This window comes from Aotus nancymaae, unplaced genomic scaffold (assembly GCF_030222135.1).
Source record: "Aotus nancymaae isolate 86718 unplaced genomic scaffold, 86718_ANA_hifiasm-v0.15.2.pri h1tg000003l, whole genome shotgun sequence".
In the NCBI taxonomy this organism is placed as follows: Eukaryota; Metazoa; Chordata; class Mammalia; order Primates; family Aotidae; genus Aotus; species Aotus nancymaae.
The window spans coordinates 71,999,571-72,023,032 of NW_026988414.1; positions in this window are offsets into that span (position 1 = coordinate 71,999,571).

A 23,462-nucleotide genomic window follows, 5' to 3' on the forward strand; every position below is an offset into this window, starting at 1 on the left:
AACGTAAATCTAGCCATATCTGCTTAAAATTCCTAATAAACATCACTGGCATTAGGATAAAATCCAAACTCCACTGGCAAGTAAGCTGCTCAATAGTCTGGCTGCCCTTGCTCCCTCGGCCTTCCCTCCAACCAGTGTCCTCCTGACCCTTGCACTGTGTGCTCATGCATGTCCCTGGGCTTTCTGCTGGTGGTGATGGTGGCAATGTCATCCACGGCTGTGGAAGCGATCAGATGGTAGTTGTGGGTGATTGTAGTGGTAACTTTAAACCACTGCCCACCACATTTTCAAGGCGATCTTCGGAGGCTGACTTCATCCAACCAATATTCCTTGCTCCCATTTCCTGGAAGATTAATTATGCATGCCCATCTCAGACCCACCTCCATCCAGGGCTGCTTTAGGGCCCTCTGTTTGGGGCCCTGGAGAGCTCCCACACTGACTCTTGGCTATCAGCCTGAAGCTATGTCCAATGTTCATCTCTTTCCAGCCTTGAGTTGAGCCCAGCATGTTGGTGACGGGACAGTGATGGTGATAAATGTGAAGATCCTGCTGCTATCAGCGCTCACTGGGGAGACAGACAAAGTTGCCTGGGGACCCTAGGACAGGAGCCACTGGAAGGTCCAGCCAGGTGGTGCTGGTTCCAAGTCCTACTGAGTCCAGCAGTGATCAGCTGGTGGGGCTGCTTTGACCTTCTCAGAGGCTTGGCTCTGAAATGCTGACCTGTCACCAACTTTCCATGTACATCCAGGTCTGGTGGTCTGACTCCCAACACAGGGCACTTGGTTGCCAGGCTGGGGCCCTGACACTTCTGATACAGACAACATCCCTCCCCAATACCAGCACTTATTTGCATCTATGAATATGCATGGAGGCTGCTTTCCTAAACTGGGGAAGGTAGCTGGGAGCTGGGAAGAATGGAGATAAGCTGCTGGGGCATGATCACAAGGCGTTTACCTGCCCCTGTGGTAGGGAGAATGATGGACCCCAAAGAGAACCAGGTCCCAATTCCTGGAACCTATGAATGTTACTTTGCCTGACAAGATAAAATAAAATAAAATAAAATAACAAAAGTTTGCCAAGGTGATTAAGGATCTTGAGATGGGAAGATTATCCTGGATTATCTGGGTAGGCCCTAAACGCAATCACTGGTGTCCTTAGAAGAGGGAGAAGACAGAGGGAGGGTTTGACCCACAACAAGAAGACAAAGTGACCATAAAAGCATGACGCTACCCTGTGGGCTTTGAAGACGGAGGAAGGGGCCATGAACCAAGGAATGGTTCTTGGGGCCTGGCGCCCTCTGGTTCCAGGGAATGGTGGCTTTGGAAACATTGGGAGGTGATACCTCCCCAGCGCAGTAATCACACATGGGTCACTGTCAGAGTGACATGCCCAGGCTACTTCCAGTGGCTTTGCTGGCAGTAGGCGTTGAGCTGAGGCAGAGAGGAAGGATTCTAGAGAAGCCATATGGGGATCGAGGCTGACAGAGCGATGCTTGAGCATATGTGTGCTCCCTTTTTTGGAACTCCCAGAAATACTTGTGGCAGAGGAGGAAGAGGGCAGAGGTCCTGTAGGCGCAAGAAGAGAAACAGCAGGAACTTTGAGTTATGGATGTTAATGGAGCTTTATTTATAGCCACAGACTGCGAGGGTCTGATAACATTTGTGTGATGTGCTCCTTAGCTGGCTGCTCCCTCCCGGCCTTTTCGCATAGGTGGCTGATTAAGCAAACAGCGACGTCCAGATGCTTTCATCCCCTTCTCCTGTTTCCATTCAGCCTCCACCTTTTTCTTACTGAGTTGAAGGAGCACTTTCTACACTGAGGAGAGTATTCCCTTCTCTATCATGTATTGCTACAAATACCCATTTCCCTAGTTTCTTATTTCTTCTAACTTTTGTTATGCAGTGTTTGCCATGAAGAAATTTTCTTTTTCACAGTAAAGTATAAAACTAAAAAGTAAAAAAGTATTTTTATGGTTAAACAATGCCTTTTGATAGGAAAGTATATCAACCTTTCCTTTTACCATCTCTGACTTAGATATCAAACTTAAAGAGCTCTTCCCCATCTCAAGAAATACTCACTAGGCCGGGCGCAGTGGCTCACGCCTGTAATCCCAGCACTTTGGGAGGCCGAGGCGGGTGGATCATGAGGTCAAGAGATCGAGACCATCCTGGTCAACATGGTGAAACCCCGTCTCTACTAACACAAAAAATTAGCTGGGCATGGTGGCACGTGCCTGTAGTCCCAGCTACTCAGGAGGCTGAGGCAGGAGAATTGCCTGAACCCAGGAGGCGGAGGTTGCGGTGAGCCGAGATCGCGCCATTGCACTCCAGCCTGGGTAACGAGCGAAACTCCATCTCAAAAAAAAAAAAAGAAATACTCACTTAAATTTTCTTCCTATAAATACATGTTTATATACATGTATAATCCATCTTCCCCCCATTAATTAGCAATGCCTCCTTTCCTCATATACTAAATTTCTATATATACACGGTTGTCTATTTCTGGATTGTATCTCTGTTCCATTGCCTTACTTCTCTATTCCTGTTCCTATAGCACTCTGACCCCCCAAATTACTGTAACATACTATTATCTTTAAATATTAAGAGGGGTCTCTCTCCTGTATTACTTATCTCTTTCAGAATTCTCTCCTGAATTTCTCACCAGATTAACTATCTAGTTAAAATGATTTGATTATATTTTAAAAGATCATAGGCCGGGCAAGGTGGCTCATACCTATAATCCCAGCACTTTGGGAGGCTGAGGCCGGCAGATCACTAGGTCAAGAGCTCAAGAGCATCCTGGCCAACATGATGAAACCCCATCTCTACTAAAAATACAAAAATTAGTTGGGCATGGTGGCGTGCACCTGTAGTCCCAGCTACTCAGGAGGCCGAGGCAGGAGAATCACTTGAACCCAGCAGGCAGAGGTTGCAGTGAGCAGAGATTGCACCACTGCACTCCAGCCTGGCGACAGAGTGAGACTCCGTCTCAAAAAAACAAAAACAGAAACATGTTGGGGATTTTACTGAATTATAAATGAATTTTAGAGGGAATAGATTATCTTGATACCATTGCCTCTTCTCCTCCAAAAGGAAGGTCTGTCTCTACTCAAGTCTTCCTTTGTGTCTGGGAAGAATTGAGGAAGGTCTGTCTCTACTCAAGTCTTCCTTTATGTCTGGGAAGAATTGGGCCATGGCTTCAGCCCTGGTGCAGCTTGTTCTCTCATTTTTGTTCCTTTTGTTCATTTCTGTCAAGTTTAGGGGGGGAGGTAGTTTTGTAAACCTGCATTTAAGCCAAGGCAATTCCCAGAAATCTTTAGATTTGCCCTGGATTGAGGGTGAAGGCAGGGACGATGAGTGAAGCTGAGGGCGTGGGTGAAATTCAGAAGGAGATTAAATGCTAAACAAGAGGAACTGAAGCTTGAGGAGCGTTGGCTTGTGTGGGGAAAGTGAATACTGTGAACGTGGATAAGAGAAAGCACACGGAGGGGAGAGGGGAGACACGAGCAGAGGGGTGTCAAATAAGCCAGAGGACGAGGAAAGCCCAAGACCAGCACAGTCGACAGAGTGCCGTGTTGCAGGGAGGTTGTGCAGAATGACTGCAGTGGAGTGGTGGGCTGTGTTGATCGCGGCTGATCAGCGATGAGGTGGTCATAACATTTAGTGTTTAAACTGGGACTGCTGGAGAACACTCTGGGACAACAGGGGTAAAGCAGGATGCTTCCTGGAAAACTGAGTCACATGGCAACCCCAGTTAGTGGTGACCTCTGAGAAAGCAGTCTCATTGAAGGGATGGCCAAGGTGCCCAGGTGATGTGGGTTGAGGAGTTAAGACAGCGATGGTACATTGTGCTTTGTAGAAGTTTGGCCTGAAAGATGAGGAAAAAGTTGGGTGGCAGATAGAGGGGAATTAAGGTTGAAAGGGGCACGTATATTTGCCTGTCTGTTTTCTAGGCTTGAGAGATTTGTCCCTCTGGGGGAGGGTAAGGACTTAGTAAAGAGGCAGAGATAGAAGATGCAAGATATATAGAAGGGATAATTGACGCAGAGAGAAGATACAGAAGGGCAGGGGCAAGATCAGCAGTGTATAGAGAGTGCATAGGGTTAGCCTGGAAGGGGAGGACAGTTCCTGATAAGAGAGGCAAATAAATGAATGCATGGGAAACCAGCAGAAAGTTGAGGTACAGAAAAGGAAATTTGAGGAAACTCATAGTTTCTCAAGAATGGCTGCTGAGAAGGAGGTGGGCTATCTCTTTGGAGCAAAGAGCCCCCAAAGAAAAGGAGTAGAAGCCTTTAACCCCTTTCCTTCAGTAATTAACATGGCTAGATTCCCTCTAATGGATTGAGATGGTTCTGAATGAGATCCATTGGTGGTGAGGACCTGGCTCAGACTCTAAACTGGCAGGGTTCTGGCTGGTGTGTCTGGGCTGGAAGTCTCTCCCATCCTAGGCACTTTGGTATGTTGGGGTCTTCCTCCATTGAAGAAGGACCACAGTCCCTGTAGAAATCTGGACCAGTGAGAACATCACTGTCTCAGTGGCCAAGGATGCTCAGACAGTCCGGGGCCAGGTCCTGCTGTGACACCTTGGAGTGGCAGTGGAAGCCACAGTGAGTTGGAGATTCCAGCACTCTCCTCATGTGGCTTTAGATGGACGAACCAGCCCTTTGGATTCAGGAAGTCCTTCAGTTCAGGGTGGAGGGAGTCCCCAAGAGAGAGGCGCTGGATTTCTTGTTACTTCAGACAGGCACAAATGGTTAATATGAAATATTAGTCTAATTTATAACCCAATTTCAGTATAATAGAATGTATGCAGCCATTCAGATATGTTGGAAAATAACATTTGATTACATGAAAAAATACTCAGGAATATTCGTTGAACAACTAGTATGAACACAATAATCTGATTTTTGAAAAGAATATGTAATATATCTATACATAGACAGATATAAAACTGCTAGAATATATGCCAGTTAGCAGTGGTTGTTTCTGAGTGGTGGAATTATGAGAATTATGAGTGGTTTTTCTTTTTATTTACCTTTATTTTCTAAATTTTCTACAAGGTGCTTATATGGCTTTTTAGTACGTTAAATAACAAAGTTCTTTTTTAAAAGGATTGCCAAGCAGTAACAGGACCCCAGCTGAGCCTGGAAGGGGGAATCTGCTGAGAAGCCAGTGCCTGGGCCTGGGTTACTCTCGCCAGCTGCACTCAGCAGGTACAACTCATGACAGTGTAAACCGAAGGGAAAAACCACTTGGCCAAATTTAGCCATGCACCTAGCCCAGTGTTGCTCAGAGGTCACCCATGGGACACTTTGAGGGGAGAGATGCCCTACATTCTGCATCTGGGGTTCTGTAGACCACCCTTGAGCTGGAGCCTTCAGTGCAGATGGCATCAGTTATAACTTCCCCCTTCTCTTGATCCTGCTCACAACTATCCTGAGCCCATCTGTACCCAAGGCCAAATGGGAGAGATAAAGGTATAAACCAGAAGTGACTGAGGTAGGTTTCCGTCAAGTAGAGGTCTATTTAGCCAAAGTTAAGGACAGGCTGTGGGGGTTGCAGGTGGAGGCAGGAGGGAGGGTAGGGAAATTCAAGCCACAGGAGCATCTGTGACCTGTGCTTTTTCCAAAGGGAGTTTTGGGGAACTTTCATATTTAAAGGGGAAAGGGCAAACAGGAGGGAAAAAATGAAGAGTGAAGGTAGGCCGTGAGGCAGATGATTACGCTCTTGTAAGGCTCTGATTCGCCTCAGTAAATTTACATTTCACACATGAAAGGGAGCAGAGGAAAAAGTCAATGATGCTTTATCCTATGCTGAGTAAATCTGCATTTGACATAAGTGAAAGTAAACATGTGAAAGGAAGGAGCAGGGGAAATGAGACTCTGTCAGGGTTGTGAAATCACAGCTGCCTGTTTGGGAACAAAAGGAAAGTGGTACTTGTGTGACTCAGTTCCCCAGCTTAACCGTCCCTTTGGCATAGTGAGTTTCGGGGCTCCAGATCTATTTCCTTTCAGGAGGGTTTAGGAAGGATGAAATAAGCAAGGGGTTCTGGGAGGGATGGACTGCGGTGGCTGTGGCTGGGATTCCGGTTACGTGCCTGTCGCGTTCACTGCGCTGCACAAAGCTTTGGTTGTTCCACTCCCTGGTGGGAAGAGGGCGAGGACACTGCCAGCCAGTGGGGAAATGCACGAGTCAGACCAGAATCTGGCATCTAGAGGAAAGGCCTTACAGCTCTAGCTAGAGTCCATGATGAGTCCTAGACAGCATCCACCCAGGTGGCACGGCCAGCTCACTCGTCCTGGCCAGGGTTATCGGCCCATCCTGAGTGTCATTGAGAGGGGCCCCGTGATGCCTCCCACCTATATTCAGCTGATGTGTGCAAGGGGGTCGCTGAGGGGTGTGAACAGGTCTCCACTGGGGGGTGCAGAAGTTGGCTGAGCACCAGCCCTTTTCTGCTCTCTCCAGACCCCTGCACCACATGTCACCACCTGCCACATGGAAAGCCTGTTAGCCAGCTGGACCTCTCTGCTCAGCACACAGGGCTGATCTCGCCCAGGAGCAGGGCCTTTGCCGAACAGCAGGAGGGGTGAAGCGGAGCAGGGGAAGAGGGAGGGGCCTCTCCTGACCCACCACATGCCTCTGTGAAGATTCTCTATGTGAAGAGCCTTCCCTGGTACCTACCAGTCACTCTCTTGAAGATTCTCACAAAAATGGTGAAGGAAACACAGATTATCTCTGACTCATGACAGGCATTCCATAAATATTCGCTGAATGAACAAATGAGTGAGCGAAGTAATTAGTTGATTTTGTGGGCACAGAGGCTGTGGGCACATACGTGGCTGGATAAGGAGACAGACTCTTTTTAGACCAGGGACATATAGATAAAAATACCCATGGTGCCTGGCCATGAGTAAAAGAAAGGCTAAGTTGCCAAGGTTTGTTGACTGTGAGTCACAATTTTTATGTATTAATCATGATACTTTAAAAAGTCTTATATTGGGGCCGGGCGTGGTGGCTCATGCCTTAATCCCAGCATTTTGGAAGGCCAAGGAGGGTGGATTAACTGAGGTCAGAAGTTCAAGACCAGCCTGGCCAACATGGTGAAACCCTGTCTCTACCAAAAATACAAAAATTACTTGGGCATGGTGGCGCACACCTGTAATCCCAGATACTTGGGAGGCTGAGGCAGGGGAATTGCTTGAACCTGGGAGGCAGAGGTTGTGGTGAGCCAGGATTGTGCCACTGCACTCCAGCCTGGGAGACAGAGCAAGACTCCATCTCAAAAAAAAAAATTAAATTAAATTAAATTTTAAAAATAAAATAAAAATAAAAAGTCTTATATTGGCACTAGAACCACAGATTATCAAGTCCATTCAAGTCCAAGTTTCAGATGAGAAAACAGGCCTGGAAGGAGAAGGAAGTGTCCAAAGCCACAGCTGGTGGAATTTCAGCAAACTGCAGGCCTCCTGCCTCCCAGTCCTGCCGGGGTCTTGCACCTCATGCTACTTTCACAGTGCAGCTGGAGGCCTTTTCCCCAGGTGCAGGGTGTGTGTGATCAGTTTCTCTTATACATAAATATTGGCTGGGCATCTACTGGATGCAATGTACCTATTATATGTCAAGCAAGTTGCTAGATGCTGGTGGTAGAATGGTGGACCAGATACTGATTTGATGGGAAAGGAGATGGCAATTAAACTGGCAATTTCAATAAGGAAAGCGTCAATATTCCAGCTTCAGGAGCCCGAAACAGGAATGCCCAGCCCAGACCTGGGGTGAAGGGTCAGGTGGGAGAAGCTTGAGGTGGAGAGCAGACATTCCACCTGGGGGTCTTTCCAGGGGCATTCCCTCACCCTGTCCCCCAGCATTCCTGGCTGACGTGTCTCCTATTTGCCTGGGAGTGCCTGGCTCCAGAGGCCCAGGCACTGCAGATAAAAGTCACACCTCAGAGGCCAAGGGGACAAATATGCAGGACATGCTGTTCAGATAGAGGGAGCCTCAGGAGGGGGTCAGGCTCCAGAGGGAGGCCCTGGGAAGGAAGAGCTCACAGGGATGGGGGTGGTGGGATGGTATGGACTCGAAGGAAGAAGCCCGACCTCCAGGGTCCTCTCAGCAGGCCCTTCCAGCCCTGTCGAGTTTTGCTCTTCAACCATGAAGCTCAGTCTTGTTTGGAGGCCAAAGCTTCCCTAGGAGACTCCTCATCTTTCTGGTCTCCTTTCCACCTCCCTCCTCCCATCTGCTGATGGGACAACTTCATGGACAACTCACCCCTTTTGCCTCATCAGCCCACCCTGAGTCATTCCTTCCATCCTTCATTGGATAGCTCCTGAAACTCAGTCTCCTCTAGAGAAGTGTGGAGGCAGAGTCAGAGGTGGAGTCAGAAGCAACCACGATCCTCCTCCTCTCTCGCTCATCCTAGTCCTAGCAGTTGGGCTAATACAGACAGGAGCCTATGTATCAGTCAGACCCTGCAGGAAATGGAAGCAGGAGAACTTCAGGTCAGCATGGTGCTGCAGGGCAAGGTCCTAAGAGAAAGGGGGCAAAGAAACACCCTCTCCTTTCCCACTGGATATGCTGGTTAAAATCATCAGCTAAGGTAGGTCTGGCTTCTCTGAGATTTCATTGCTACTGTGGATTGGCCTGGGGCAGCCCCTGGGCACTTTTCATGCTTCTTGACAAGGAATTCTTAACTGGGCTACTGGGGTTCCATGCATGGCTCCAGGAGGTCTCTGGAGCCCCCAAAATTGTATGCAATACATTGCATGTTTGCACATGTCCTTGTTTCTAGAAGGCTCAGATTCCATCAGATTCCCAAAGGTGTCCATGACACAAAAAAGGTGCAGAACCCCTCATCCAGGTCTTTGGAGGAAGACACACCTCCTGCTCACCTGCCCCCTCCCAAGAGGCTCCCCTCCCCTCCGCTGGGTTTCTTCCACTCCTGTGCTTCTGCAGACAACCTGTCCCCAGAGACAACTGGGGCCATGTGCTTCTCTGCTCACCTGGACACAGCACCGTGCCTCTATCGACTGCCCTATTTAGGAGCTGCTGAGTTGATGGCAGAAACCAGGACTGCATTTGCCCCCTCCAGAGGCATCTAGGCTTTGAGGAAGGGTGTGGGCAAAGAATCTCTGAATCTCTGCGCTTAAGGAGCAGGAGTTGTGGAGTCAAAAAGACTCGCACTTCCCTGAGATGCTGTTTCCTTGTCTACAAAATGGCGGGAATGCCTCCCCACAGGGGTGTTTTGAGGATTGAGGTAATGGCTATAAAATGCCAGGCACTCAATAAATATTAGCTGTTATCTGGCACAACTGGACCCAGAAATTTTCTCTCCAGTGTCCCTGGCAGGAGGTTGTCCAGCTCTTTCTGGGAGCTGCCACCTCCCAAGACGACCCTGCCCCATTTGGACAGCTCTCACTGTGAGAAAGTTCTTACGTCAGTCAGGAACTCTGAGTTGAAGTGACAGAAATTCAACTCACTGGCTCACCAAAATAGGGAGAGTATTGGCCCAGGAAACTGGGCAGGGTAGCAGTAGAAGTGACCTCAAGGACTCTAGGGACCTAAACAATGTTGTCAGGACTTTTCTGCTCTCTCCCTGCAACTCCTGGCTCTGTTTCTCCGTGTGATTGGCCAAAGTCGCCAGTAACTCCCAGCAGATCTCATCCCAGCTTAGGGAACCAGAAGACAGAGACTCTTTCTCCCAGTGACCACGCATACATTCTCAGGGAGGATTGAGAGAGGCCAGGCTTGGGTCACATGCCCATTCTGAGCCAATCACCATGGACAGGGCCATGGGTGTGTCTGACTGTCCGGGTGTTATCCCATGACCTGAGGCTAGGAGACCATAGTGTGGGAGGGGAGCTCCCTAAAGAAAGGAATGCTGTTTCTAGAAGCCTGAGCAAATGAAACAAGTGGTTATTTCACTACTCTTCTTCTTTAAATCCAGTCTAGCCCCAGTTCTGGCTCTGTCCTTCTGGCCTGCACGGGACAAAATATGAAGAGTTCGTTGTAACCTCCCCAGTCTTCATATCCCCAAGCTAAGTTCTCCTCTCTCTCTGAGTACAAGGGGTTTCCAGTGCCCCCTCCCCAAACTCCTGGACAGAAGGCAGCAGTCTGGTTGGAAGTTGGAATGGGGCTGGGATTTGAGAATTACCAACTGGAATGCTGATGAAAATGATGGAGGGCTCTAGCATTCCTTGGAGGCAGCCACTCACGTGGTGTTTCCTTTAGCCACCAGGGGAGTTGACTTGGGAGGAAGAAGTGATGGTGGGTGGGAGGAAGAGAAAGGGAAAGAGGAGGAGGGAAGGGAGAGAAGAGAGAAGAGTGGGAGGAGCAGTGAGGCAGAGGAAGAGGGAGACATGGAAGTTAATGAGAGGAATGGGGAGAAAGCTTCAGCTCTCACGCTGGAAAGCACAATCAATACGTCCAAAGGTGCCCAGTGTGGGCCAGCACAGTGGCTCAAGCCTGTAATCCCAGCACTTTGGGAGGCCGAGGTGGGCAGATCACTTGAGGTGAGGAGTTTGAGACCAGCCTGGTCAATATGGTGAAACTCCGTCTCTACTAAAAATACAAAAATTAGCTGGGCGTGGTGGCACATGCCTGTAATCCCAGCTACTCAGGAAGCTGAGGCAGGAGAATTGCTTGAACCTGGGAGGTGGAGGTTTCAGTGAGCCGAGATGACACCACTGCACTCCAGCCTGGGCAACGGAGCAAGACTCTGTCTCAAAAAAAAAAAAAAAAAGAAAAGAAAGAAAGGTAACTAGCGTGGTACAGAGCTCACGGCTGGGAACCATGCCCCAGGTGATCAGGGCAGGTGTGTTAGTTTGTTCCTACTGCTACAACAAACTACCACAGACTAGGTAGCTTATAAACAACAGAAGTTCATACCTCACAGTTCTGGAGGCTACGAAGTTCAGGATCAGAGTGCCTGCATGGTCAAGTTCCCATGAGGGCTCTTTTCCAGGTTGCAGTCTGCCAACATCTAGCTGTGTCCTCACCTGGCAGGAGAGGTAGGCATCCTCCTTAGGGCTTTTTCTATAAGGACACCAGTCCCAATCACAAAGGCTCTGCCCTCATGACCTGATCATCTCCCAAAGCCTTACCCTCATACTATCACACTGGCGATTTAGTTTCATCTGATGAATTTTGGGGGACAAACATTCAGACTATAGCAGCAGGTTTCCTGGAAAAGGGGGCTTGAAGGAAGAAGAGGAGTGCAAAGCCAGAACTTGGCTCTGGGAGCTCACAGCAAGAAGCATAGGGGCATCTCTGATGGCCCAGCTGGAGAGTGGGGTGCAGGCTGGCAGAGGAAGGGGCTTCTGCTCCCCTCCTCCCAATCTTCCTTTTCCAATTGGACCACTCTGCAGAGGTCACCCCTAGGCTAATGAGGAATCCTCCTGAAGTTTAAAACCAATTAAGCAACAAATGGTTTCTGATTAGTTATTTCTCTTGATGTGAATTTTAATGAACAGCTTCCTCTCCCTGCCCTACCTCCCAAGCACCCTGGGAACTAGCCAGCTTTGGGTCTGCCTTGAAGAGCCCTCAGAGGTGTCTGGGAAAGCTGGGAGAGGAAGGGAAGAGGGACTGGGATGCGGGGAGCAGCAGGCAGCTTTGCACAGCACAAGCCCTGACAGTCAGCCTGCATTTCCCTTGACATTACAGGGTGCCACTTGTCTCTGAGGCAGGGGCTGTCTCGAGGGGAATGAGTATCGGGGAGAGGACAGAATGCAGGTGGAACAGAGAGATGGTGACAGCGACTAGGTGACAGCCTAGATAAACAGGCTGAAGTAGAACGTATAAAAAGTTAGCCCAGGACAAAAGCTAGAAGAGCTGGAGGAAGCCCAAGCTGCAGGGAGGCACAGAGGTGGGAACAAGGCTACAGGGCAAGGCAGAGCGGTGCGGAGAGCTGAACCGGGTTCTGCGGGGTGTGCTGTGGGGCTCTCGGTGGGTGAGCCCCCCACTCTGGTACTCATCCTTCCATGAATGCTGAGATGATGGGTATCGTTGACCTTCTGTTGGGAAAAGCAGTAAAGGAGACAGGACTTACAGATGCCTACATAAATTGGTTATGAGTAACATATAAACAAGGAATAATAAACTGTGGAAGGCCGCAGCAGGCCTCTGAGGAGGAAGGCCTCTCCATCCTCATGTCCGGTGCAGGGTGACCTCGGCTCTGTTACCATAAACATTGTGCTCAAGGACGTAACACCCCTTCATAGCACTATGACGTAGACAGACTTGTAGGCTCCTTGTAAAGCCCATGTTCCATCAGTTGCACATAAATAATAAGTTAAAGATAACCACATGTTCTTGTTTTGTGAAACTCCCAAAACGCCACTGTTATCAATCCTTAGGTTGACACATCAGTTCTGGCTCACTGATTCACTCCACCATCACTCCACCCCTACCCTATAGATCAAAGTGATTGTCATCAATAAATAGTGTGGATAATCAGAGCTCGGGGCCTTCACTGCCTCCTCCAGAGTAATAAGTGATGGCCCCCTGGTCCCACTGTCTCTCTAATCTGTTTTTTCTCATTCCTTTGTCACCACTGAACTCGGGGTACCCACAGGTGATGTAGGGCTGGCTCCCTACATTCTGGTGCCCAACGTGGGGCTCATGGATTCCTATATTCTGGTGCACCAATGTGTAGGCCTCATGGATTCCCTACACCTTCCTCTAGGGACTCTTATGACCCTTCCATGAGCTGACACTAGAGAAAGGACACTGGAAGTAGGGTAGTGAGTGTGGGGGAGATTGTAAGGCACTGTCTTCTCCACCCCGCAGTGGGAGACTCCCAGCACAACAGCTGTTAGACCTTACTCAGTTACACCCGTCTCATTCCACAGGCAGCAAATGGGGGCCGGAATCCTCAGCTGTGTCTCCACTGTGGACAGGAGGGCCAGCTGCATAGTCGTAGGGTCCAGCTCTCTCCACCCTAAAATGAGCATCCTCTAGGATCTTTGGCCAGGACCGAGAAGCCCCTGGGGAGTAGCTGAGCCCCAGAAGGGCTGCTCGGAAGCCTTGTGGAATCTTGCTGATCAGCCCTGCACTCCTGACTGCTCCTTCCCGCTGAGCGGAAAAGCTTTCTTGAAAGGAGAATAAAGTCCAGATCTCTGCTATAGGAAGGAAAGAGGTTGGGGAAGCACCTTGTAGGAACTGCTGACAAAGAAATAAAGATGGATTTTTCTGCGGGTTCCTCTTCACTGTTTCCCTCCTCCCCTGTCCCTCTACCTCTCACCTTTTCTTCCCTCCCTAATCCAAGTTAGCTCTAAGGGACATCTTGCCGAAGGTTTCTGGAATGATCTGACCAGGCCCTGGACTTCCAGGAAAAGCCTTAGTGATTCCCTGAGGGTCAGAGGAAAGGCAACATTTCTGGCTCAGGCATCTGAGTGATGACAAATTTAGAGCAGCCACCTCTAAACCCAACCTCTTTGGCTTCTGTTTTGGGTACCAGGAGCCAGCCTGGCCCAGAGGATTGGCTTCTGACCAGGGCTCTGCAGCCCAGAACTGGGGCCAGCTGCTCCGGGCCTGAGCCTCCCCCACACATGGCCTCATGTCACCATCAGGCACCTGGGCCTCTCTGATTGGCTTGACTGCCCCAGCTTTCTGGAACATGCTGGCTGTGTCTTCCTCATGGAGCAGTGATGGATGACAGATTGGATCGGTTAGGTCTCTTGGTGGCAAGGGACAGAACCCAATTATGTGGGACATTGGCAAACACATCCCCACTAGAAGGCTCAAACAATCAACATAGGGAAGAGCAGGGCTGCTGCTGGACCCTAGGAACATCTGAACTCAAGTTTTTTTTTTTTTTTTTGAGATGGAATCTTGCTCTGTCACCAGGCTGGAGTGTAGTGGCGTGATCTCAGCTCACTGCAACCTCTGCCTCCTGGGTTCGAGCAATTCTCCTGCCTCAGCCTCCCTAGTAGCTAGGATTACAGATGTACACCACCATGCCTGGCTAATTTTTATATTTTTAGTAGAGATGGGGTTTCACCACATAGGCCAGGCTGCTCTCAAACTCCTGACATCAAGTGACCCACCTGCCTAGGCCTCCAAATTTCTGGGATTATAGGCGTGAGCCACCATGCCCCGCTGAACTCAAGTCTTGAATGCAGCCAGGAACCTGTCTTCCTCCTTCCTTCTACATCCCTTGTCTCTGCTCCTCTCTGACTCTAGATCAGCTTCAGATGCCTCCTGAGCTTCACCCCTCACAGCCTCAGCTCCTAATGAGAAATGGACTCGATCTCAGTAGCAGCTCAGAAAAATCCCAGGGAGGAAGTTGATGAGCTCGGCTTGGGTAGAGGCCTTGCCCCCTGGATCAGTCCATGATGCACTGAGGATAGAGTAAAATGGCTCTTTCCACGGGAACCCTGGGGGTAGAAAGGAGGAAGAAGCAGGTTACTAGAAGAAAGGGGCCTCTCTCCAGAATTTGAGGAGGGCTAGAGAGACAAATCAGGATGACTCTATTTCATCTCCTCTCTCACAAAGAGGACTGTGGGACTTTTTTTCCAAGTCCCACTAGAGAAGCTTTGTGAGTGTGACTCTCATCACCTCTGGCTCTCAAGGGGCATACACAGCTGGATGTGTTTCCTTCCATCATCCCCAGCTCCCCACTGGCCAGTCCTGACCCAGAGACTGTTCTCACCTGTCACCCCAGACCAGGTGCTGGCCCTGGTGCCCCACACCTGCCATCTTGTCCTGCATTCTCTCTCCTTTTTTGTGGGGGAGGGTAGAGTTTTGCTCTGGTTGCCCAGGCTGGAGTGCAATGGTGGGATCTCGGCTCACTGCAACCTCTGCCTCTGGGGTTCAAGCGATTCTCCTGCCTCAGCCTCCAGAGTAGCTGGGATTACAGGCACGCACCCCGATGTCCGGTTAATTTTTGTAATTTTGGTAGAGACAGGGTTTCACCATGTCGGCCAGGCTGGTCTCAAACTCCTGACTTCAGGTGATCTGTCTGCCTTGGCCTCCCAAAGTGCTCGGATTACAGGCATGAGCCACTGCGCCCGGCCTCGTCCTGCATCGTCTTGTCTTGGTCAGCTTTACTTAGTGGTTGAAATATAGCCCAAAGATAAGATCCCAGGACTTGGAGTCAGGCGTCTTTGGGCTTGAATTAAAAATGCCACCATTTACGACCTGTCTGAGATCCCATTTCTTCACTGGTAAAACGAAAAAGAGTATCTAACCAACAGGGTTGTAATGAGGGTTAAAAGAGATGGGGGGCTCACATCTGTGATCCCAGCATTCTGGGCGGCCAAGGTAGGCAGATCACTTGAGGCCGGAAGTTTGAGACCAGGCTGGCCAACATGGTAAAACCCCGTCTCTACTGAAAATACAATAATTAGCCTGGCATGGTGGAGGGTTGCCTGTAATCCCAGCTACTCCGGAGGCTGAGGCTTAAGAATCACTTGAACCCAGGAGGTGGCAGTTGCAGTGAGCTGAGATTGCACCACTGCACTCCAGCCTGGGCAACAAAGCAAGACTCCATCTCAAAAAGAGAGAGAGAGAGGTGTGTGGGCGGGGAATATAAACTCTTGGCACATAGTAGGCACTCAATAAATGGCAGCCTGAAAAATTCCTCATCAAAACATATACTCAGCTGGGCACGGTGGCTCACATCTGTAATCCCAGCACTTTGGGGGGCTGAGGTGGGAGGATCACGCAAGGTCAGGAGTTCAAGACCAACCTGGCCAACATGGTGAAACCCTGTCTCTACTAAAAATGCAAAGAATTAGTTGGGTGTGTTGGGGGCTCCTGTAATCCCAGCTACTCAGGAGGCTGAGGCAGGAGAATCACTTGAACCCGGGAGGCAGAGGTTGCAGTAAGCTGAGATCGCACCATTGCACACCAGCCTGGGGCAACAAGAGTGAAACTTTGTCTCAAAAAAAAAAAAAAAAAAAACATACTCTTAGAGTCTCTGCGGCTCCTCTGTCAAACAGCAAGATTCCTGTATCTGAGCAGAAGCTATTTGTAGCAGGTGGGGGAAGGGCAGTGAGGATTGTCTTCCTGCTGCAGGCTGAAGGAGAAAACCTCAATCTCCCCTCCCCAGCTAAGCTCACATACATCCCTTCTGGCCAACTCTGAGAAGCCCTCTGTTTTCTGGGAAAATATCTCCATGGCTTCAGGGAAAAGGGCAGATTCACTGGATTGGATCCCGAGAGCAGAGGGGAAGGGGGAGGAAGACCCTGCAAGGGACCCTGGGCACATCTGTCCTGGGGAAACTCTGGCTCCAAAATGCTTCAGGCCACAGGGAAAACCCAGACACCAGGTCCCTCGGGGCCACGGTCTGCATCTGTGTCCAAATCAGCCTTGTGTATCTGCACAGGCTGTCCTTCCCGAGGAGCTGGCCGTGACTGGTACGGGATATTGGTAAACACAGCTCAGCTTTACTCCCCCTTGTTTGGGTCGGTGTCCCTGAGCTGCAGGCTGGTGGACGTAGCAGCAATAAGGAGGGGCAGGGGAGCAATAGAAAACAAGGATGTACCCAAGATACAGGTACATGCATGCACGCACACTCAGACGCACACCAGCCAGCCCTGTGTGTAGAGGGAAACAGATGGCCGGGATCAGAAGCCCTACCTGAGGCCTCCCAGATGTCTAATAATAGTAATCGAGCCTGCATTTACAAAGCACTTACCAAGGACCAGGCACTGGGCTAAGCTCTTCCAGTTCATTATTTCATTAAATCCTTTCCACAATCCCTGGAAGTGGGCAATAGTATCCCTGTGTAAAACGGGGGTACTATTGAAAGGGACTGGAAGCCCAAAAGGGTTAAGTGACTTGCTAAAGATCACACCATCGGATCTCAAAGCCCTGTCATCCTCCTGTCCACATGGCTACTGCAACAGACCCAGTTTTCCTAAGGAGAGATTCACAGGGGACAGAAGAGTCTTCAGACGAATGCACTGGTTCTTGCAGGGAGGGCTGGAGAGGCCCACTCTTAGAATCTCCTGGGAAAGTTGCTGAAAGTGCAACTTCCTGGGTTCCAGTCCCGCTTCAGACACCCTTTCCTCTCCATAGTGATTCCATGGGGTTGAGGGTCTACGAATATGCATTTTAACAAGCTGCCTATTTCCCATGAAAATAGCTTCCCTCCTCATTATTAAAAAAATATACTCTCTGGTTATGGTGGCTCACACCTGTAATCCCAGCACTTTGGAAGGCCAAGGTGGGTGGATCACCTGAGCCCAGGAGTTCGAGACCAGCCTGGCCAACATGGCGAAACCCCATCTCTATTAAAAATACAAAAATTAGCCGGGCATGATGGCTCACACCTGTAGTCCTAGCTACTCAGGAGACTGAGGCAGAAGACTTGCTAGAACCCAGGAGGCAGAGGTTGCAGCGAGCTGAGATGGTGCCACTGCACTTCAGGCTGGGTGATGGAGCGCAACTCCATCTATGTATGTTTATGGGCACAGATGCAGTAGATAGATAGATAGATAGAGATATATACTGTTCATTGTAAGATCTTTGACTCCAAATTGCTACATGTGGGGCTCATGAGAAAATCTACATTTTTCATGTTTCTGGTAGAGAACTAGGTTCACTAAAGTTTGAAATGTCTGCTCAGGATTTTGAACACGTGGTCCGGCCCAGAATGCAGTTGCTGGGCTTCCTCAGGTCAGTCCCAGGGTTCTGCACAGAGAATTCTGGGAACTCCACAGTCTGGAGTCTGGGAGGAGGGTGCATCACCTCCAGCTTTCACCTGGCTCCCTAAAAGGGGTGGAGGAAGCAGCAAGCACTGCCTGGAGAAGCAATTACACCAGGCCTTCTCTGTCCACAGGAGAATGCCCAGGACCCTCTCTCTTGGAACCTTGGGGCCTCCTTGGTTCCCTACTCCCTAAGCTCCTCCCACACCATTCTGCCACACTTACAAAGCTCCTCTTCCAAGAATGTCCTCCCCTGGGTAATTGGACCCTTAGGCCATTGACATTTAAAGAAATGTTCCTGACCTTTTCAGCAGTTCCATAAAATCGCAAAATAGGTCTCTAAATATTACTGCAGACTCCTACTTGCCCAGACCCTGGCAGAGACTCATTTTCCCAGCTAACTCAGGAATAAGAGAAAAATAGCAATATTGCTAGCAAAAAGGGGGCTATTCTCAAACATCTTTTGGTATGCATTCCATTATAGACAGCTGATATCTGCATCAGGACTCTGTCCTCCACCATAACGACCCACCACCACCATTACACGTTTTGCCATCATTACCTTAATTACTTGATTATATAAAATGTGCAGGATTTGTGCTCTTAAATCTTCACAGTGCAAAAGGTCTGCTTGTGTTTTAGCTATTTGATCTAGCTATGTGAGAATGTTTTTCCTTTTCCCCACTTCCTCCATCTGGGTGGGACCAGATAGAACAATGGATATAGGAGACCCGAAAGTTCTGGAGAGAGACACAAGAGAAGACAGAACTCTGGGAAGAGGGGGCAGTGAATGCATAAAGAGACATTCTGAGAAATTTGAAAATAGATTAGATATTCGATCAGGACTATTGCTTGCATTAACAGAGCTTGGGTTAAGAGTAGAAATTTACATTTTCCTTGCACATGTTTTCCAAAACAGTTTTATTAGTTAAAACAGGAGTTGGGCAAACTCCAGGCCCAATGCAGCCTTTGGCTTTTTGTACAGTCGTTGAGCTAAAAATGGTTTTTACTTATTTATTTATTTATTTATTTGAGATGGAGTCTCATTCTGTGGCCCAGGCTGGAGTACAGTGGCGCAATCTCGGCTAACTACAACCTCCACATTCTGTCTCAGCCTCCTGAGTAGCTGTGATTGCAGGCAGGCACCACCACGCCTGGCTCATTTTTGTACTTTTAGTAGAGACAGGGTTTCACCATGTTGGTCAGGCTGGTCTCAAACTCCTGACCTCATGATCACCCTTCCTCAACCTCTCAAAGTGCTAGGATTACAGGTATGAGCCAACACTCCTGTACAGCTTTTACATTTTTAATAACAACTTTATTGAAATGTAATTCATATACTATAACATTCACTTTTTTTTTTTGAGATGGAGTCTGGCTCTGTTGCCCAGGCTGGAGTGCAGTGGCACGATCTCGGGTCACTGCAACCTCTGCCTCTCGGGTTCAAGTAATTCTCGTGCCTCAGCCTCTTGAGTAGCTGAAATTACAGGCATGCGCTACCACGCCCAACTAATTTTTGTATTTTTAGTAGAGATGGGGTTTTACCATGTTGGCCAGGCTGGTCTTGAACTCCTGACCTCAGGTGATCCACCTGCCTCAGCCTCCCAAACTGCAAGGATTACAGGCATGAGCCACCGCACTTAGCCCACTCTTTTAAATTATACAATTCAGATGAAGATCCAAGATGGCCGCTTAGGAGCAGCTCAGGATTGCAGCCCCCAGTGAAAGCGCAGAGGGTGAGTAGATGCTGCATTTCCAGATGGATTTTTATTGCCCACAGACCAGGAGAATCCCAGGCGGAGGAGCCCCACAGGTCGTCAGCGCGGCTGTTTTGGTCCGTGCGGCTGTTTTGGCCAGCGCCCCGGCGCAGCAGTTCTCTGTACAAAACACACTGGTCTGGGTCTGGCAAGTGGAGGTCCGGGAAGCCACAGTCGCCCATTCATCTGATTTAAAAAGGGGACTGAAACAGGGAGTCAGGCCAGGAGATTCCTGGGCAAAAAAAAAAAACTCCACGAATCTCAGTGCTGCTGTTTCAGCCAGCTCAGTGGGTCGCCGCATGGGAAAGCACACAGATCCCGGCACTTTTTCAGCAGGCAAGAGAGTTGACCATTCAACTAAAAGAAAAAAAAAGGCTCTGAGGCAGGGAGCCAGGTGATCAGGCTAGGCTGGTCCCACCCCCACAAAAAAAACAAAAACAAAAACAAAAAAAAACAGCAATTGGAAATGCTCTGGGTTGAGAGCTTCACAGCAAACACAGCTGAATCTGGGATGGTCCACCTCTGTGGGGGAGGGGCGTCCACCATTACCGAGGCACTCCACCACTATGGAGGTAGTCCGCCTTTGCTGAGGCAGCCCGCCGTTGCCGAGGCAACCCGCCATTACAGAGAGAGTCCACCATTACACAGGTGGGCCACCATTGCCAAGGCAGTTCTAACTACACCCATATAAACAGGACTGCAGGGAAGTTCACACGTCAGCTGGGCGAAGCCCACAGCAGCTCAGCGAAGCCTCTGCAGGCAGACAGTGACTAGCCTGCCTCCTCGCTGGGCAGGGCAGCCCTGAAAGAAAGGCAGCAGGATAACAGAAATTCCTAAATAAAGCCCTAATTCCCCAGGACAGAGCACCTGGGGAAAAAAAGGGGTTTATGAGTTCAGCTGCAGCAGACTTAAACGTACCTGCCCAGCAGCTCTGAATGAACAATGGAGCTCACAGCTCAGCATTTGAGCTTCTATAAAGGACAGACTGTCTCCTCAAGCAGCTCCCTGACTCCCATATATCCAAAGAGTCACCTCATAAGATCAGACTGACATTTGGCGGGCATCCTTCTTGGACAAAGATAGCAGAAGAAGAAACTGGTAGCAACCCTTATGGTTCTGCAGCTGCTGCAGGTGACTCCAGGCAAGCAGGGCCTGGAGTGAACCTCAGCAGTCCTACAACAGAGAGGTCAGATTGTTAGAAGGAAAACTAAGAAACAGAAATAACTTCATCATCGGCAAACTAGATGTCCACTCAGAGACCCAATCTGAAAGTCAGCAACTACAAAGACCACAGGTGGATAAATCCATGAAGATGGGAAGAAACCAGTGCAAAAAGGATGAAAACACCCGAAACCAGAACACCTCTCCTCCTACAAAGGATCACAATCCCTCACCAGCAAGGGAACAAGGCTGGATGGAGAATGAGTGTGATGAAATGACAGAATCAGGCTTCAGAAGGTGGGTAAAAAGAAACTTCTGTGAGCTAAAAGAACATGTTCTAACCCAATGCAAAGAAACCAAGAACCTTGAAAAAAGATTTGACAAAATGCTAATGAGAATGGACAACTTAGAGAGGAATATAAATGAATTGATGGAGCTGAAAAACACAACGTGAGAGCTTCACGAAGCATGCACAAGTTTCAATAGCCTAATTGACCAAGCAGAAGAAAGGATATCAGATGTCGAAGATCAACTCAATGAAATAAAATGAGAAGGCAAGATTAGAGAAAACAGGGTAAAAAGGAATGAACAAAGTCTCCAAGAAATATGGGACTATGTGAAAAGACCTAATCTACGTTTGATAGGTGTACCTGAATGTGACGAAGAGAATGAATCCAAGCTGGAAAATACTCTTCAGGATATTATCCAGGAAAACTTCCCCAACCTAGCAAGGCAGGCCAATATTCAAGTACAGGAAATACAGAGAACACCACAAAGATATTCCTCAAGAAGACCAACCCCAAGGCACATAATTGTCAGATTCACCAGGGTTGAAATGAAGGAGAAAATGCAAAGGGCAGCCAGAGAGAAAGGTCGGGTTACCCACAAGGAGAAGCCCATCACACTCACAGCAGTTCTCTCAGCAGAAACCCTACAGGCCAGAAGAGAGTGGGGGCCAATATTCAACATCCTTAAAGAAAAGAACTTTCAACCCAGAATTTCATATCCAGCCAAACTAAGCTTCATAAGTGAAGGAAAAATAAAATCCTTTGCGAACAAGCAAGTACTCAGAGATTTCATCACCACCAGGCCTGCCTTACAAGAGCTCCTGAAAGAGGCACTACACATAGAAAGGAACAATCAGTACCAGCCACTCCAAAAACATACCAAATGGTAAAGAGCATCAACACAATGAAGAATCTGCATCAACTGATGGGCAAAACAACCAGCTAGCATCATAATGGCAGGATAAAATTCACACATAACAATATTAACCCTAAATGTAAATGGACTAAATGCCCCAATCAAAAGACACAGACTGGCAAATTGGATAAAAAGCCAAAACCCATCAGTGTGCTGTATCCAGGAAACCCATCTCACATGCAAGGATACACAAAGGCTCAAAATAAAGGGATGGAGGAAGATTTACCAAGCAAATGGAGAGCAAAAAAAAGCAGGAGTTGCAATTCTCGTTTCTGATAAAATAGACTTTAAAGCAACAAAGATCAAAAGAGACAAAGAAGGACATTACATAATGGTAAAAGGATCAATGCAACAAGAAGAACTAATGATCCTAAATATATACGCACCCAATACAGGAGCACTCAGATACATAAGGCAAGTTCTTAATGACTTACAAAGAGACTTAGACTCCCACACAATAATAGTGGGAGACTTTAACACCCCATTGTCAGTATTAGACAGATCAACCAGACAGAAAATTAACAAGGATATCCAGGACTTGAACTCAGACCTGGAACAAGCAAACCTAATAGACATTTACAGAACTCTCTACCCCAAATCCACAGAATATACATTCTTCTCAGCACCACATCACACCTACTCTAAAATTGACCACATAATTGGAAGTAAATCACTCCTCAGCATATGCAAAAGAACGGAAATCATAACAAACAGTCTCTCAGACCACAATGCAATCAAGTTAGAACTTAGAATTCAGAAACTGACTCAGAACCGCACAGCATCAAGGAAACTGAACAACTGGCTCTTGAATGTTGACTGGATAAACAATGAAATGAAGGCAGAAATAAAGATGTTCTTTGAAACCAATGAGAACGAAGACACAACATACCAGAATCTCTAGAACACATTTAAAGCAGTCTCTAGAGGAAAATATATAGCAATAAGTGCCCACAAGAGAAGCAAGGAGAGCTCTAAAATTGACACCCTATCATCAAAATTGAAAGAGCTAGAGGAGCAAGATCAAAAAAACTCAAAACCTAGCAGAAGACAAGAAATAACTAAGATCAGAGCAGAACTGAAGGAGATAGAGACACAAAATACCCTTCAAAAAATCAATAAATCCAGGAGTGGGTTTTTCGAAAAGGTCAACAAAATAGACAGACCACTAGCCAGATTAATAAAAAAGAAAAGAGAATAATCAAATAGATGCAATAAAAAACGATAAAGGGAATATCACCACAGATTCCACAGAAATTCAAACCATCATCAGAGATTATTACAAACAACTCTATGCACATAAACTAATAAACCTTGAAGAAATGGATAAATTCCTGGACACTTGCCTCCTCCCAAGCCTAAACCAGGAAGAAGCCGAAACCCTGAAGAGACCAATAACAAGGTCTGAAGTTGAAGCAGTAATTAAGAGCCTACCATCCAAAAAAAGCTCAGGTCCAGAAGGGTTCACAGCCGAATTCTACCAGACGTACAAAGAGGAGCTGGTACCATTCCTTCTGAAACTATTCCAAATAATCCAAAAAAAGGGAGTCCTTCCCAAATCATTTTATGAGACCAACACCATCTTGATACCAAAATCTGGCAGAGACTCAACAAGAAAAGAAAACTTCAGGCCAATATCCATGATGAAAATAGATGCAAATATCTTCAATAAAATACTGGCAAGCCAATTGCAACAGCAC